We start from the raw sequence: 15,244 nt of genomic DNA on the forward strand, positions 1-15,244 counted from the left end.
GAGGGAATGTGGGATTCCTGGATTGACCTATTTATAAGGATTGAGACAGGATAGACAATGCTGCTGGCTACTATTTTTAGGTACTCACTTGGAAGGTCATCAGCTGAAGAAGGACACAGATTAATACTGCAAAAACCTATACATGGTTCTTGATAAGGTCATGTTTATTTCATTTAAAAGCCTGTATCTTGTTTAATAACTTCAAATACCACAAACTATTCTACCTCATATTAACAAATTACTTAACTCATAAGATTTATAGTATTTGCCTCCCTTATTTAGCTTAGTAATATAAGCATTTATAGTTTCCATAAGCCGTAGTTTCTTGTAACGCACGAAATGACAAAAAATGGAATATTTTTTTTGGACTCACAGTAATTCCCGAATTTCTCACATATTGCTTATTTATCTTTCTCCTCTTCTTGTAAAGTAGTAAATCCCATTAAGGTTAATTCCACTATAAAATAATAATTGTCTTACATAGAGACAGAGAATTGTTAGTTGCTGAAGGTTGGCCATCCTTCCTTTAAAAGAACAACGTACTCTGAGGTTTTCCTGAAGTTTTGTGGGTTGAAACCAAAACAGCAAATTTCAAATTCCACATTATATCCCTTACATTACAGAAGTAATAAATGTTTTCAATTCTCACACCACATAGCCACTTTTGAGATTTTAAGTATTTTTTCTCTGTTTATTTGCTAAGTTTTTCTGCATAGTTGCCTAGTTTGAGCATTTTCTGGCTTGTTAAACTTGATTTCTGCATTAGTAGCTGTATTTAGAGCACAACCAAAAGCTGTTTACTGAATTTCCTGTTTGCACTTAATTTTAAAATCGTTTTTTTCTCAAAACTTGCATATTTTCTGTCTTTCACCTAGCACTCTTGTGTGGAGTCATTTACTGCACTGTTATAACTTGATATTACTTGTGAACCTCTGCTATCTCTGAAAAAACAAAAACAAAAAAAAAAAATCTTGCTTTTTTCCCACTTTTCTGAGATTTAAAAAAGTTCAGTTACAGGCTTGCTGTTCCTGAACTGTTTGTAAGTTTCTGTGAGGCCATTTTTGCTTGGGCTAAAGAAAAGTCTCTCTGTTGATCAGTGGCAATGAAAAACATTGAGCAGCTCCCCTGCCCCCGTGGGAGTGGTTACTGACTTGAAACTGTAGTTTTATTGACCAGTAGGGGTCATTTCCAAAACTCCTTCATCTTCCTCTCTTAAAACCTAGTTGCCTCATGGGTTTGGCATCTTTTCAGGCTTGTTGGCTGTTGGTGAAGCACCCACCAAGAGGAGAAAACGCTGAGAGAAGAAGGGAGCCACTTTTGAGATTTTAAGTATTTTTTCTCTCTTTATTTGCTAAGTTTTTCTGCATAGTTGCCTAGTTTGAGAATTTTCTGGCTTGTTAAACTTGATTTCTGCATTAGTAGCTGTATTTAGAGCACAACCAAAAGCTGTTTACTGAATTTCCTGTTTGCACTTAATTTTAAAATCGTTTTTTCTCAAAATTTGCATATTTTCTGTCTTTGACCTAGCACACTTGTGTGGGGTCATTTACTGCACTGTTATAACTTGATATTACTTGTGAACCTCTGCTATCTCTGAAAAAAAAACAAAAAAAATCTTGCTTTTTTCCCACTTTTCTGAGATTTAAAAAAGTTCAGTTACAGGCTTGCTGTTCCTGAACTGTTTGTAAGTTTCTGTGAGGCCATTTTTGCTTGGGCTAAAGGAAAGTCTCTCTGTTGATCAGTGGCAGTGAAAAACATTGAGCAGCTCCCCTGCCCCCGTGGGAGTGGTTACTGACTTGAAACTGTAGTTTTATTGACCAGTAGGGGTCATTTCCAAAACTCCTTCATCTTCCTCTCTTAAAACCTAGTTGCCTCACGGGTTTGGTGTCTTTTCAGGCTTGTTGGCTGTTGGTGAAGCACCCACCAAGAGGAGAAAATGCTGAGAGAAGAAGGGAGCCACTTTTGAAATTTTAAGTATTTTTTCTCTGTTTATTTGCTAAGTTTTTCTGCATAGTTGCCTAGTTTGAGCATTTTCTGGCTTTATAACTTGATTTCTGCATTAGTAGCTGTATTTAGAGCACAACCAAAAGCTGTTTACTGAATTTCCTGTTTGCACTTAATTTTAAAATCGTTTTTTCTCAAAACTTGCATATTTTCTGTCTTTGACCTAGCACTCTTGTGTGGGGTCATTTACTGCACTGTTATAACTTGATATTACTTGTGAACCTCTGCTATCTCTGAAAAACAAAAACAAAAAAAATCTTGCTTTTTTCCAACTTTTCTGAGATTTAAAAAGCTTCATTTACAGGCTTGCTGTTCCTGAACTGTTTGTTAGTTTCTGTGAGGCCATTTTTGCTTGGGCTAAAGGAAAGTCTCTGTTGATCAGTGGCAGTGAAAAACATTGAGCAGCACCCTGCCCCCCCCCGTGGGAGTGGTTACAGACTTGAAACTGTAGTTTTATTGGCCGTATTGGGTCAATTCCTGGCTCTTTCCAGCCCCTGCTATCAAGCATGCTTTAGCGTGCTTTAGCGCGATTTAGCGCGGAGTTGCCACTAGAGCAGCATCGGGCAGCGCCGGTTTAACAAGGTTAAACTTTTTCTGGCTCCATAAAGTCTGTTCTTCATTTTTCCCTTAGAACTGCTCTACTAGTAATCTAAACAGTATATCCCTTAACTAAAAAGCGCAGCACTTGTTCCTAAAAAGCTTTTTTTTTTCTCCAAAAAAAAAAAAAAAAAAAGCTCAGCACTTGTCTTAAAAGCATCTTCTTTTCAGGCTTAGCACTTCTGTATTATACAAGGTCCCTCACTAGCGAAACCCCCCCCCCAGGAGTACCCACTTCCTTACTAAGTCCTCTCTCATTCAGTTACACCCCAAACTTCTTAATTTCTCTAGCATGTCGAAGGGCCAGATGCTGGCGTCCTCTCCTGTCCAGTTGGTGAATCTGGGAATATTGAGGAAATGTTACAATTGCCTCATGTACACAGACAACCCTCTCCTCCTCCCACATAATGCAAATACTTGCGAGAGATGCAGCTATTTAGCCAAACTGGAGGCTGAGCTCTCTCACCTCAGGACTGGCAAGACCAGACAGGAGGAGAAGGCAACTACACACACCACAAAACCAGTCTCACATAAAGCTATCACAACAATGAATCAAACACATAAACACACAAAGACATACTCGGAGGCTCTGAGCAAAAATTTACCTAAACAGCAGAGGCCTCCAAAGCAGACACCCAAGCAACCGCCACCTCATGACACACCACAGGCAACACATAAAACACAAAATCAGTGTGCAAAGCAGTCACAGCCCTTAAGGCCAAATACAACACCAAACATACTTGTCATAGGTGACTCCATAGTCAGACAGACTGACGTCCCACTCACCAGGCTGAACAAGGAGAGGGTCAAAGTAAGCTGCCTATCGGGTGCTAGAATCCACCACATAACACAAGCACTCGGGTCACTCCAAAGCAAGTACAAATATGACATAGTCATTGTCCATGCTGGTGTGAACGACCTGAGATGTACCTCCCTGGACTACATGAAAAGAGACATAGAGGAGCTCTCTGATTATGTAGCCCAGGCAGGTATGACCCTGACCCTGAGCAGCATCCTTCCTTCACCAAGAATGATGCCACAACATAGAGACAAGATGATCAGCTTTAACAATTGGCTTAATTTCTGGTGTCATTCAAAGGGGATCCAGTGTCTGTCTGCCTAGGATGACATGCTTGACAAGCCACGCTGCTTCACAAGGGACGGCTTGCACCTGTCACCCCTGGGATTCCGGATATTGGCTAAGGCTCTTGCCACTCCCATAGTGCCTTTTTTAGGCAAGGCTCAAATTCTAAACCTACCACCCTAGAAAACAAAAATGGGAAGAAACTAAGGGTAATGCTGCTCAATGCTAGAAGTCTAAATCTCAAAATGCACGCACTCGAGGCCCTTCTCAGTATGGAGAACATCGATGTCTGTGCTGTGACTAAAGCCTGGTTTAAGGCTCCTGAGAGCACCCCGGCACTATCAGATTTTACCTCATATCATGCGTTCCGGCCCCAAAACCCGGACCACACCACAAAAGGAGGGGGTGTATCCATATTCATCAAGGATACCCACACCTCCAGGTTGGTGGCAATGCACGAAGCATCGGAAACCATCCAGGTGCAATTAACCATAGGCAAAACTGCTCTACAATTTGTAGCATGCTACAGGCCACCCTCTCAAACTCAGGAACCCCACACAGCCTTCCTGAAGACACTGGAGGGTATAAATGTATCTCCAAACACCATTATATTGGGTGACTTCAACTACCCGAATATAGACTGGGAACATTACTCAAGCCCAAACCTTCTAGCCCAAAGGCTCCTGGAGTTCATAAATTCAAATGCCATGGAACAAGTAGTCACCGTTCCTACAAGAGGAAAAAATATACTAGATCTCATCATCACAAACATGGGGACAAAATGCTCCGCACCGGAAGTATATCCCTCATTGGTGAGATCAGATCATAAACTAATCTCACTGGATATCCACATCCCGCCCCCACCCCAAACAAAAAAGACCACAGTGAAGAACTTCTCTAAAACAAACTTCACACTACTCAAGACTGGTGTGGTATCCTTCAAGGCTCCCGAGCCAGTGGAAACCACAACCCAAGCTGCGGAAGCCCTTACAAATGCCTTCTACGAACACCTCCAGGACTGCATGGATCAGGCAATCCCTAATAAAACCAAGACTATTTCCACCAAGGGCAAACGTCCAGTCTGGTGGACCCCAGCCATAAACAAACTTTACAATAAGAGGAGAAAGCTGTTACATGATAGAGCAAAATCCATAAAAGAGAAGACACCGTTGATCATTATTAGTAAAAAAATACGAGCACTCATAAAATCATCCAAGGCCAACTTTGAGAGAAAAATTGCCATAGATTCAAAAGACAATCATAAGGCCTTCTTCAGCTATGTTAGAAACTTGGGTGGAAACTCCCAGATATGCTCAGAATTAGTCCAAAATTATACAAAAATCACTGAACCCACAGACATTGCCAACATACTGGCAGACAGGTTCAGTGCAAACTTCTCCCCCCCAAAAGGAGACATAATTATCCCAGCGGTGTGCAGCCTCCCAGACATCTCCAATGCGCAGGTGAAAGCTGCTCTGTCTAAAGCTAAAAACACAGCATCAATGGGACCGGATGGTGTCCCCGGCTGTGTGCTACACAAACTCAATGAGGAACTAAACCCGCACATAAGGCAGCTGTTTAATCTTAGCCTTACCACAGGATACGTGCCCAAGGAGTGGCGACAGCAACTGTGGTCCCACTCCACAAAGGCGGTGCCTCTACGGACCCTGGTAATTACCGCCCCATAAGCTTAACAAGCCTGGTCTGCAAAGCTATGGCGAGGATCATAATGGAACTCATAAACAAAGACATAGGGGACTTGCAGACATTGGACCCGACCCAGTTTGGCTTTGTCAAGGGCAGATCATGCCTTTTGAACTTGGTCGACTTCTTCGAAACAGTCACCAAGGCCATTGATGAGGGAAAGGCAGTCCATACAGCCTACCTTGACCTTGCAAAAGCTTTCGACACAATACCCCACTCGGGTATTATAGAGAAACTTACCAGCTTAAATGTAAACCCATATGTCACAAGATGGGCTGCAAACTGGCTAAAGGACAGAACCCACAGGGTTAGAGTAGCTGGCGCCATGTCAGACTCCAAGCCGGTCACAAGTGGTGTCCCACAGGGCTCAGTCCTTGGCCCCCTCTTGTTCGGCATCTACTTCTCAGAAATACAGGCTAACATAGGAGGACTATGGCTGACAAAGTTTGCAGATGACTGCAAACTGGGAGCCATAGTGGAAAGTACATCGGACACAGATATCCTTCAGAGGGGTCTCACGGAAACTGATAGCTGGTGCCAGAGCCATGGCCTGAAGTTAAATGCCAAAAATTGTATAGTCATACCCTTCGGGAAAAACAAGGTAACCCCAAGCTACCATATAGGTGGCAATCCACTAAGCACAGAAGAGGTTATCAGGGACCTGGGGACCCAGGTTGACAGTGGCTCACATTGCTAAAGTGGTTAGAAAAACCTTCTACATTGCCCACCTGATCATGAAGGGATTCACATCCAGATCAAGTGAGGTCATTGTTCCCCTGTACTCTTCACTTATCAGACCAATGATCGAGTACAATGCCCCATTCGGGATGTATCTCACCGGACACCTGCAGCAATTGGAGGGACCCCAAAAGTTCCTCACCAAAAGGATAAAGGGACTCCAAAATCTGTCATATGCTGCCAGACTGAAGAAACTCCAGCTCTATTCAGTCGCATACCGCCTGCTCAGAGGTGACCTGTGCCTGACATACAAGGCCATGTCCAACCCGGAATTAATGGACATGCTCCACCTCAAAAAATCCAAATCTACCAGATCCACTAGAGTAAGCGACTTAAACCTTAGCACGGATATAAATAGGACATGCTGGAGGGATAGATTTGTCACCCAGAGACTTCCTATGTTGTGGAATAAAATCCCAGTCCATGTGAGGCAGAGCACCTCGCTGGCTCTGTTCAAGAGAAATCTTGACCGGTGGATGAAAGATCATAGGTTTACCCCGGGAATCATCTCTGTGTCACTGCTGGACAGAGGCACAACAAACTAATGGGCACAGTATTTTTTAACATAAGGGGTGGCGTAAGCCACAAAAACTCTGGGCTAGGCTTATAAATGCCTTAGGGCAGATAGCCTAGTATAAACCTATGAAACCTATGAAACTTATCTGTAATGCCTATCAGGATGCTCACAAATGACTTAATAACTTACAAGTGTTACCAGATTCCATAGAAGTGTTACCAGATTTCATAGAACTGTTACCAGATTCCATAGAAGTGTTAAAAGGTTCCATGAGAGCATTATTGTGTCTAAGTACCACAAGAAGGACTGTGTCACGACTATCTAATAAGTAAGATTACTTACCATTTCTCAATGGGGTAACACTTCATGTTACAACAGTTAGTCCATGGTTAAGTAAGTTAACTTTCTTGCCTCTTGTGTCTCTCTCTCACAAAACAAATGTGAGTGGTCCAGAGAAACAACTCTCTTATCAAAATCAAAATAGATAAGTAAACAAACAAATATGTAAGTAACAATGGGCATATACGTGGACAATGTTGCTGTAATGTAATAGTGTTGTTAAATGTCATAGGTAAGTCATATCACACAATGATGTTTATTAAGTAAAGTACGATTTAGGCTTAAGGTAACCTGGATGTGTTAGCCTAGGTAAATAACTTGCGTGTATCACAGAGTATGTGGAAAAAGTATCAAACACAGATCTGTACGGTGTAGTCAACTCTATAAGGAGGAGGTGGGTGGAGTTTTGTGGTGCTAGAGGAGAGATACCTGCATGAAATAAAAAGAAAATATTAAAAATAAGTAACCAGCTGTATTATTATGTACTGGCATTTGTTTACTACATTTGTCTCAGATAAAGACAGACACATGACAAAAACTAAGAGACCATTCATTGGTTGCATAACTCACTATATTAATTATAAAATAATTAAATAATGCTTTCCTGTTAGTCAGCAGTTGTAGACTGAGAGACAATGTTATTAGCCTGAAAGAATTACTTGCTTGCTGTGAATTCTAGACTCCCATTGAACATGCTAGTTCATATCCAGCACTAGCATCACTAGATTTACATGGCTGTGAGAGCTATGTTTTATTTAAGATTTTAAACAAGAATTCTTGCTCTTCAAGTTCCAGTGGGGGTTGTCCTAAAAATGGCCACTGATGAGAGTGTAGTTACTGTGCAGTCCTTACTGTGGTGAGTTAAAACAGTATTTACTTCCTCAAAGGAAGTATTTTACAACCCGTGACTGCTTTTCAAGTCGTAAAGCAAATGAATGGTCCATGCAGCTGAAGACAGCTATTCTCTTTTAGCATATGGTGCATAGGGCTCCAACGTTCTACCATCTTGTCCTTTATGTGGTAAAAGGGCTTCTCTGTAATTAAACCAGCTGCAACAGAAATTGAAGCTTGCACAGCAAATTAGCAGACTGGATTGTGCTACATTTATTCTGCTGAAAGTAATTTTCAGTACAGGGCAGGAAAGAGATATTTTGCTCCACTGAAATACTTTGTTTCCAGGTACTTCCCAAAAAATAGGCAACAGAAAGATATACTGACTAGATTCCTGTGCCTGAAATGAAGCTATATTATATGAGAGAGTAGAAGGCAGGCTGTAGAAAGAAACACAGTGACATAATTTCCGTGTCTGAAATGAAATATTATATGGGAAAGTAGCAAACTATGTAAAAAAGATATCATTGTTAAAATCATGTCTTTATAGCTGTGCGTGTCACAGGAAAGCCACATCACAGAAGAGCATACACGCAGAAGAAATGCAGTATTTCTGATCAGGCTGAGAAGGTTTGAGCTGCACAGCAGATATCAGTTTTAACAAAGGAGGGAAGGAAGATAACTTAAGCTTTCTTTTATTTTTTGTATAGATGGACTGAAGCTGCATGCTACTATGAAGAAGGCTGGGATACCATTTAGCCAGTATTCCATCAATTCATGGTTTCCGTAACAGCTCAGGTTTCTTAACATGTTCTCACAGGCTTCATCAGCTATATGTCTTCCAGTCAATGCCAAGGGTTTTTCGATGTTGATCTGGTGCAAAGTCATGGCCTCAAGCTAAATGCAAAAAAATGTATCATCATACCATTCGGCAAAAACATGGCCCCTATTGATTACCACATCAACTGCAACCCCCTAAGCGCACAACCTGTGGTGAGAGACCTGGGCACTCAGGTTGATAACACCCTCATATTCGACCATCATGTAGCAGCAGTGGTCAGAAAAGCATTTTACTTGGTTCATCTCATAAGTAAAGGGATTGCATCCAGAAAAAAGGAGGTTATTACCTCTCTATTCTCCTCCCTCATTAGACCAATAATTGAGTATAATGCCCCATTTGGTATGTACCTCTCCAAACATCTGCACCAAATGGAAAGGCCACTAAAATACCTCACAAAGAGAATTCATGGCCTCCAACACCTGTCCTATGTAGACAGGCTCAAATCACTATCACTCTATTTGGTACTGTACACATTGCTCATGGGTGATCTATGTCTCGCCTACAAGGCAATCTTGGACCCTGCCCTACTAGAGATGCTCCATATCTGTACATCTAACTGCTCACACACTACAAGCTTAAAAGGCCTGAATCTAATACGCAACATCAACAAAACCTGCTGGAGAGACAGGTTTGTCTCCCAGAGGCTGCCCCATCTCTGGAATAGACTCCCCATACACGTCAAACAGAGCACCTCGCTGACCCTCTTCAAGTGCAGCCTTGATGAGTGGATGGGAAACCATAAATTTGTCCCAGGGATTCCACCTGTGTCCCTCACTGACAGATGTGACAGGTGCTGACTGTGGTTTCTTTTTGGGGAACAAACTCTTGGCTAGGCTTGTAAGGGCCCCAGGGCCATTAGCCTAGTAACTTCCTATGATCCTATGATCCTATATGTCTCTCCAGTCCTGGATTACCTGAAACAGAAATGAATGTACTTAACTTCTTTAACTAACAAAGAACATCAGATTGCAGACACTGTTGGGCCCTGTTTACAGATACTGGCCTGTGTAGATTTTCAGTCCCTCAGAGTAGCTCTCCATCAGCTTTATTCCACTCCTGGCTTTACATAATCACTTCTGAATCTGGCATCTCCATGACTCCTCCAAGTCCAAACACAGCTTTATTCCACTCCTGGCTTTACATCATCACTTCTGAATCTGGCATCTCTATGGCACCTCCAAGTCCAAACACAGCTTTATTCCACTCCTGACTTTACATCATCACTTCTGAATCTGGCATCTCCATGGCTCCTCCAAGTCCAAACACAGCTTTATTCCACTCCTGGCTTTACATCATCACTTCTGAATCTGGCATCTCCATGGCTCCTCCAAGTCCAAACACATTAACAGTTTCCTTAAAATAAAATGGTCCATTGCCCTAGCCAAAAACCAGTATGATACAAGAGATAAAATATATTAACAGCATAAAAGAAATTAGTCAGACAACAACCCCACAGGAATTTGAACCTGTGTGAAGAGTATAGGAATTGACTTACGGGCAGTAACACAGTGGTGAAACAATAAAATGAAACACAAAATAAATACAGGTTCAGTCAGTAACTGCACAGCAAATGAAAGAAGGTATTTACATAGTGAATACAAAGGATATCACTTAAATGGAAGAGCATGTGTGTACATCTAGTGAAATACAAATAATTTGTTTATTATATATGGAGTATCTGCATAAAATAACTTTATTGAGCCCAAACCAATTGTCACTCAGGTGTAAAAGTGCCTGACCTAGACTTTTGGGAAAATGGTACAGACAGGCCCAGTTTCCTTTATTCTGTAATTGCACGATTGCTTGTTTCATAAAGCTACTACTCTGAACATATACTGAACTGGTGAGAGCCAGTAGGCCCCCAGTCAGTTTAAACTTGTTCATAATGGTGCGGGTTGTTAGGGTACTTACCTCAGTTTTTGTTTTTCTCCTGGATTAATAACCTGCAGTCCAAAAGAGACACAGAAAAGAAGGAATTCTGTCAGGACAAGGAAGCAGTCTTCCCAGGTACTGGTCCATTTAAAGATGTACTGCAGAGGGAGATCAGAACTCTTTGTTGATGGAAAGGACACAGTGATGGTGCAACTGGAATATATCAAGTGGATCCTAAACCCCGAGGAAATGTTTATGTTGCCCAACTTCCATGCCAAGTTAAGCAAATACAGGAGACACACAGCTTTTAAGAAATATACCTGAACGTTATTCAAGCTCCGTACATCTCAACTGAGTGATGCCTATAGTTTATTTATTGTTATTTTATTTATTTTACATTTATTGACCGGGAATGTCCGGCTGAGCTAAAGCCCTTTTTCAATGGAGGCCCAGGGAGAAAAGCTCCACTTAGTTCAAAAATGTAACATAACATAGAGTAACATGGTAAATTTAAAAAAAAAAAAAACACATTCAGTAGTCACAAAAGTTTAAAAGTCTTAAAATGAAAAGTAGATAACAACTAGAGCATAGGAGGTTACAATAAAAAGAATAGTCAGTATACTATTTATACTATGTATTACATAAACAGTGGTGAACTGCGGTGGTGGTGCTGCGGTAGCATTGTCGCCTCACAGTAAGTCATTGTCCTGTTCGATTCTCAGCTAAAGCGTCTTCTGTGTGGAGACATGCGTGAATGGGTATACCTTCGCTGAAGGTTGTGCATCAGGGCTGGCAACTCAGCACGTGAAAATCTACTGCCAATCATTAGCGGACCGGAGTTCCGCTGTGGTGACCCCTAACCGGGAAAAGCTGAAAGACACAACAACATTACATAAACAGTGGTAGTAGCTCCAGAGGTATTTCTAGATTTGGAGATAAAGAAGAGAGTTTATAGGTAGCTAGGGGGGATGGAAATAGAGTAAGTTGTGCAGGGGAGATAGGGTGAATTTAGGGGAGGAGAGTAAAGAGTTATGGAGATAGATGGTTACTATGTAAGATGGATGTGGTCGGGGAGGGTCAGAACAGTGGCATGTCCAATTCTTTTTAATGTATTCTTCGGTGGCTGATTTAAATTGTTTGGGGTGTGTGAGGGTCCTGATTTCAAGTGGGAGTTTGTTCCATGCAATAGAGGGGTGGTAGCTATATGTGTTGCACCCAGTTTTTAATTTGGGTTTGTAGACATTTAATAGGTCTTGGGATGAGCTTCGGAGATGTCTTGTAGGGGAATAGTGGGAGATGAGGGATGATAGAACTGGACAGAAAGCTGGTTGATATAGAATGGAGAAGCAGGTGAGGTAGTTCAAGCCAGTTCAAGTATTTTAGGAAGAGAGAGTGGTGGGATTTATAGGTTTGTTCAGCTGTGAATTTTGCTATCTTGTGATAAGTCGACTCTAGCTTGGTAAGTAGAGAGGAGTTGAGATTTTTGAGTATTTGGAAACAATATGTTGAGCAAGGTAGTAGGTAAGCATACAAAAGAGTAATCCTAGCTTCAATGGTTAGGAATTTTATATTTCTATACAGGAGTCCTACCTTCTGATGGGTTTTTCTGATGCAATTATTTATGTGTAGATCAAATTTTAGTTGATCATCAATGGTAACACTAAGTAGTTTGGTGCTGGTTTCGACATCAATAAGAATATTGTTTAGGGACATTATAGAGAAGGATGATTTGATGTGGTTAATGGTTTTAGGAAGAAAGAGTAGCAATTTTGTCTTTTGGGTTGAGGACGAGCTGGTTATTCGATAACCATGTCTCTACTGAGTTAAAGGATGACTGTGTAGCTAATAGGAGTTCTGAGGCTAAGTTCGCAATAGTGATGACTGTAGAGTCGTCCGTATATTGGACAATGGTATGAGGACAAGAGGAGTAGAGTAAGTTGTTGAAGATATTAAAAAGTAGTGGTTCAAGAATGGACCCCTGGGGAATGCCATTCTTGTTGAAGGTGTAGTAGATAGTGTAGAGTGCCATCTCACTGTCAGTGAGGTAGCTAGAGACCCATGCAACTGTATCAGGAGAGAAGTTAAGGTCTGTTAGTTTGTTTAGTAGCAAATAGTGGGAGACAGTGTTGAAAGCCTTAGAGAGGTCAAGGAATAGACAGGAGATGCATTTATGATCATCTTTGGCTAGAGTAAAAGTGTTGAGGAAAGATAGTAGAGCTGTGGTGGTGCTATGTTAGGTCAGAAACCATGCTGTGTGGGAGTGAGCAGTTTTTCCTGGGGTCTATATTATATCATAGAATGCTTAAAAAGCGAACAATGAATAATCAAACCCATGTAAGTGAAAGCTTACAATCTCGAAAGCTCAGAACAGCGATTTTTTTTCCATGAGAAAAAAATCGCTGTTCCAAAACAAAAAGAAAGAAAAAAAATTGAAATAATACATAAAGTGGGGGGCTTCTCCCCCCACACCTCCCAATGTGGGGGGCTGTGCTCCCCACACACCCCTACTTAAATATACCATCTCCGAGATCACACTACAGTGCCGAAAATGGCAAAGTAACAGAAGCAGCCAAGCAAATTCTTTCCCCTGGGAAAGAATTCATTTAAAAGCCACTTCGCTATTTTGCGTTTTCATTGTTTTAAGTTAGACCAAGATGCATTCAATATAATGTGTCTTCGGTTATCTAATAGGAACCCTTTTTCCTGTATGAGATATTGCATAACTTGTTTGTGTATGCATTTCTCCAGGACTTTAGAGAGAGGGGAGAGGATAGCAATAGGTTACCTCCTTTATGAAAGGGAAAGAGTGTAGAATTGTTTCCAGATTGAAGGAACATTAGATTCAGAAATGGAACGATTTCTTAGGATAGATACAGGCAGATCAAGGGAGTTGGCCTATAAGTGGAGAAAATGTGAAGGGATATGAATAGTTTGAATAAAGATTCAATGAAATAAGTGTTGAAGGTGTTGGCTGTCTCTTCAGATGACCTGTCTGGGCATGGGTTGGGTGAAGTTGGGTTAACAGGATGTAGTATTTGGTGTATAGCATTCCAGAATTTTTTTGGATCAGATTTTAATGCTGTTGGGGAGGTTATAATAGAAATCTTTTTTGTCTTTGTTGATGAGTTTTTTTGTTAGATTTCCAAGTTCTTTATACCTTAGCAAGTCGGTAAGGAGTTTTGATTGTTCCCATATTTTCCAAGCCCTATCTCTGGTTTCATAAGGGTGAGAGTGGTTTTATATAGCCAGGGTGATATGTTATCTTTTATTCAAACTTTTCTGGGTGGGGCTGATGAATTTAAGATGTTAAGGAAAGTTGCGCTGAAGGCTTCTTCTAGTGGGAGCTGGGTGAGGAAGTTCCAATTAACTCTAAATGTTTCAGGGTTAAAGTTGGAGAGCCTATGGCAAGTGATAAGCCTGTGTGGTTTAGGGAAATGGTAATTGTATCTGAGTACTTTTATTCATGAGTGATCACTCAGGGAGTCAGGAAGTGCTTCTGGATTGTGGGATTTGCTGGAATTTGAAACAAGTATCCAGTCTATTGGGGACCTTGGAGAATGAGAGTTATTTGTATGGGTCGGTTTAGAGATTAGTTGTGTAAATCCATAAAGATTTATATGATGTGGGGAGTTAGGATTGCTGAGGGTTTGCCAGTTAATGTTTACATCCCCAAGGAGGATGGTTTCATTAGGGATGTTTTGGGAGAGATATGACAGTATACTTTTCAGTAGGGAAATGTTGTCCCCTGGTGGAATATAGATAGTTACTACTGTAATGGTAGTATAGTTGTTGAGTTTAAGGTTTGCTGCCAGTACGTCAGCAGGTGTAAAGGATGGGATTGGTTCCTTAGGATGGGACAGAGTGAGGTTATTGGAGTAAACTATGGCAGCTCCACCACCTTTTTTGTTTAAGCAGTCTAGGCAAAGTATATTGTATCTGGGGAAATTGGTTTACTTTGTTAAGGATGCTTCGAGTATTGATAAAATAAAATGAGGTTTGTTTATTAGTTGTGGATGAGTGGGTAGAGTTGGGAGAGGTATTTATGAGGGTAGTAGAGTTAGTTATGGGTCCTGGATTTGGATGTATGTCCCCTGATAAGAGCAGGGTCATTGAGAAATAATGGGGTTCCATTTTTAGTAGGCAGGTGTAAAGATACTTTGGCTCAGTTTTAGATGTTTGTGGGTGGGAGGGAGGAATTTTTATTTTAGGGGATGGGGTATTTATGGGAAAGATAAATGGAGAGATGGCTATGGGTTGCTGTGGATAAGAGACAGTATGTGTGTGTGGGTTGGTGGGATCTTTATGATGAGGGGTTAAGAGCGTGGGAGGTGATGTTATAGCGAGTAGGATGAATAGTGGGAGCAGGGGTAGAGCAGAAATGACTGAGACAGGCATGGTTGAAGAAGGAAGAGGTATTACAGTTGGGAGAAGCATCCAGATGTGCCAGGTATTACAGGCTTCAGATTTTGACATAGGAGGTTGAGAAAGGGTTGATAGACTATAGTGGGATAAGCAGTTAGGAAAAAGGGGTGTAGTAGAAATTAGCTGTTATGTACAAGAACATTTTTGGAGTAGATTGTTGAAGTTGTTTTGTTGTAGGAGGGGGGAGGAGTTTGAGGGTAGGAGGAAACAGGTGGTTTGGTATAAAGGAATGATATGGGAGGGGAGGCAAACGGAGCAGAGCTACACCTGAAACACAGGATTTATCTAAATCAAT

This window comes from Protopterus annectens, chromosome 10.part0 (assembly GCF_019279795.1).
Source record: "Protopterus annectens isolate FY-2018-M chromosome 10.part0, PAN1.0, whole genome shotgun sequence".
In the NCBI taxonomy this organism is placed as follows: Eukaryota; Metazoa; Chordata; order Ceratodontiformes; family Protopteridae; genus Protopterus; species Protopterus annectens.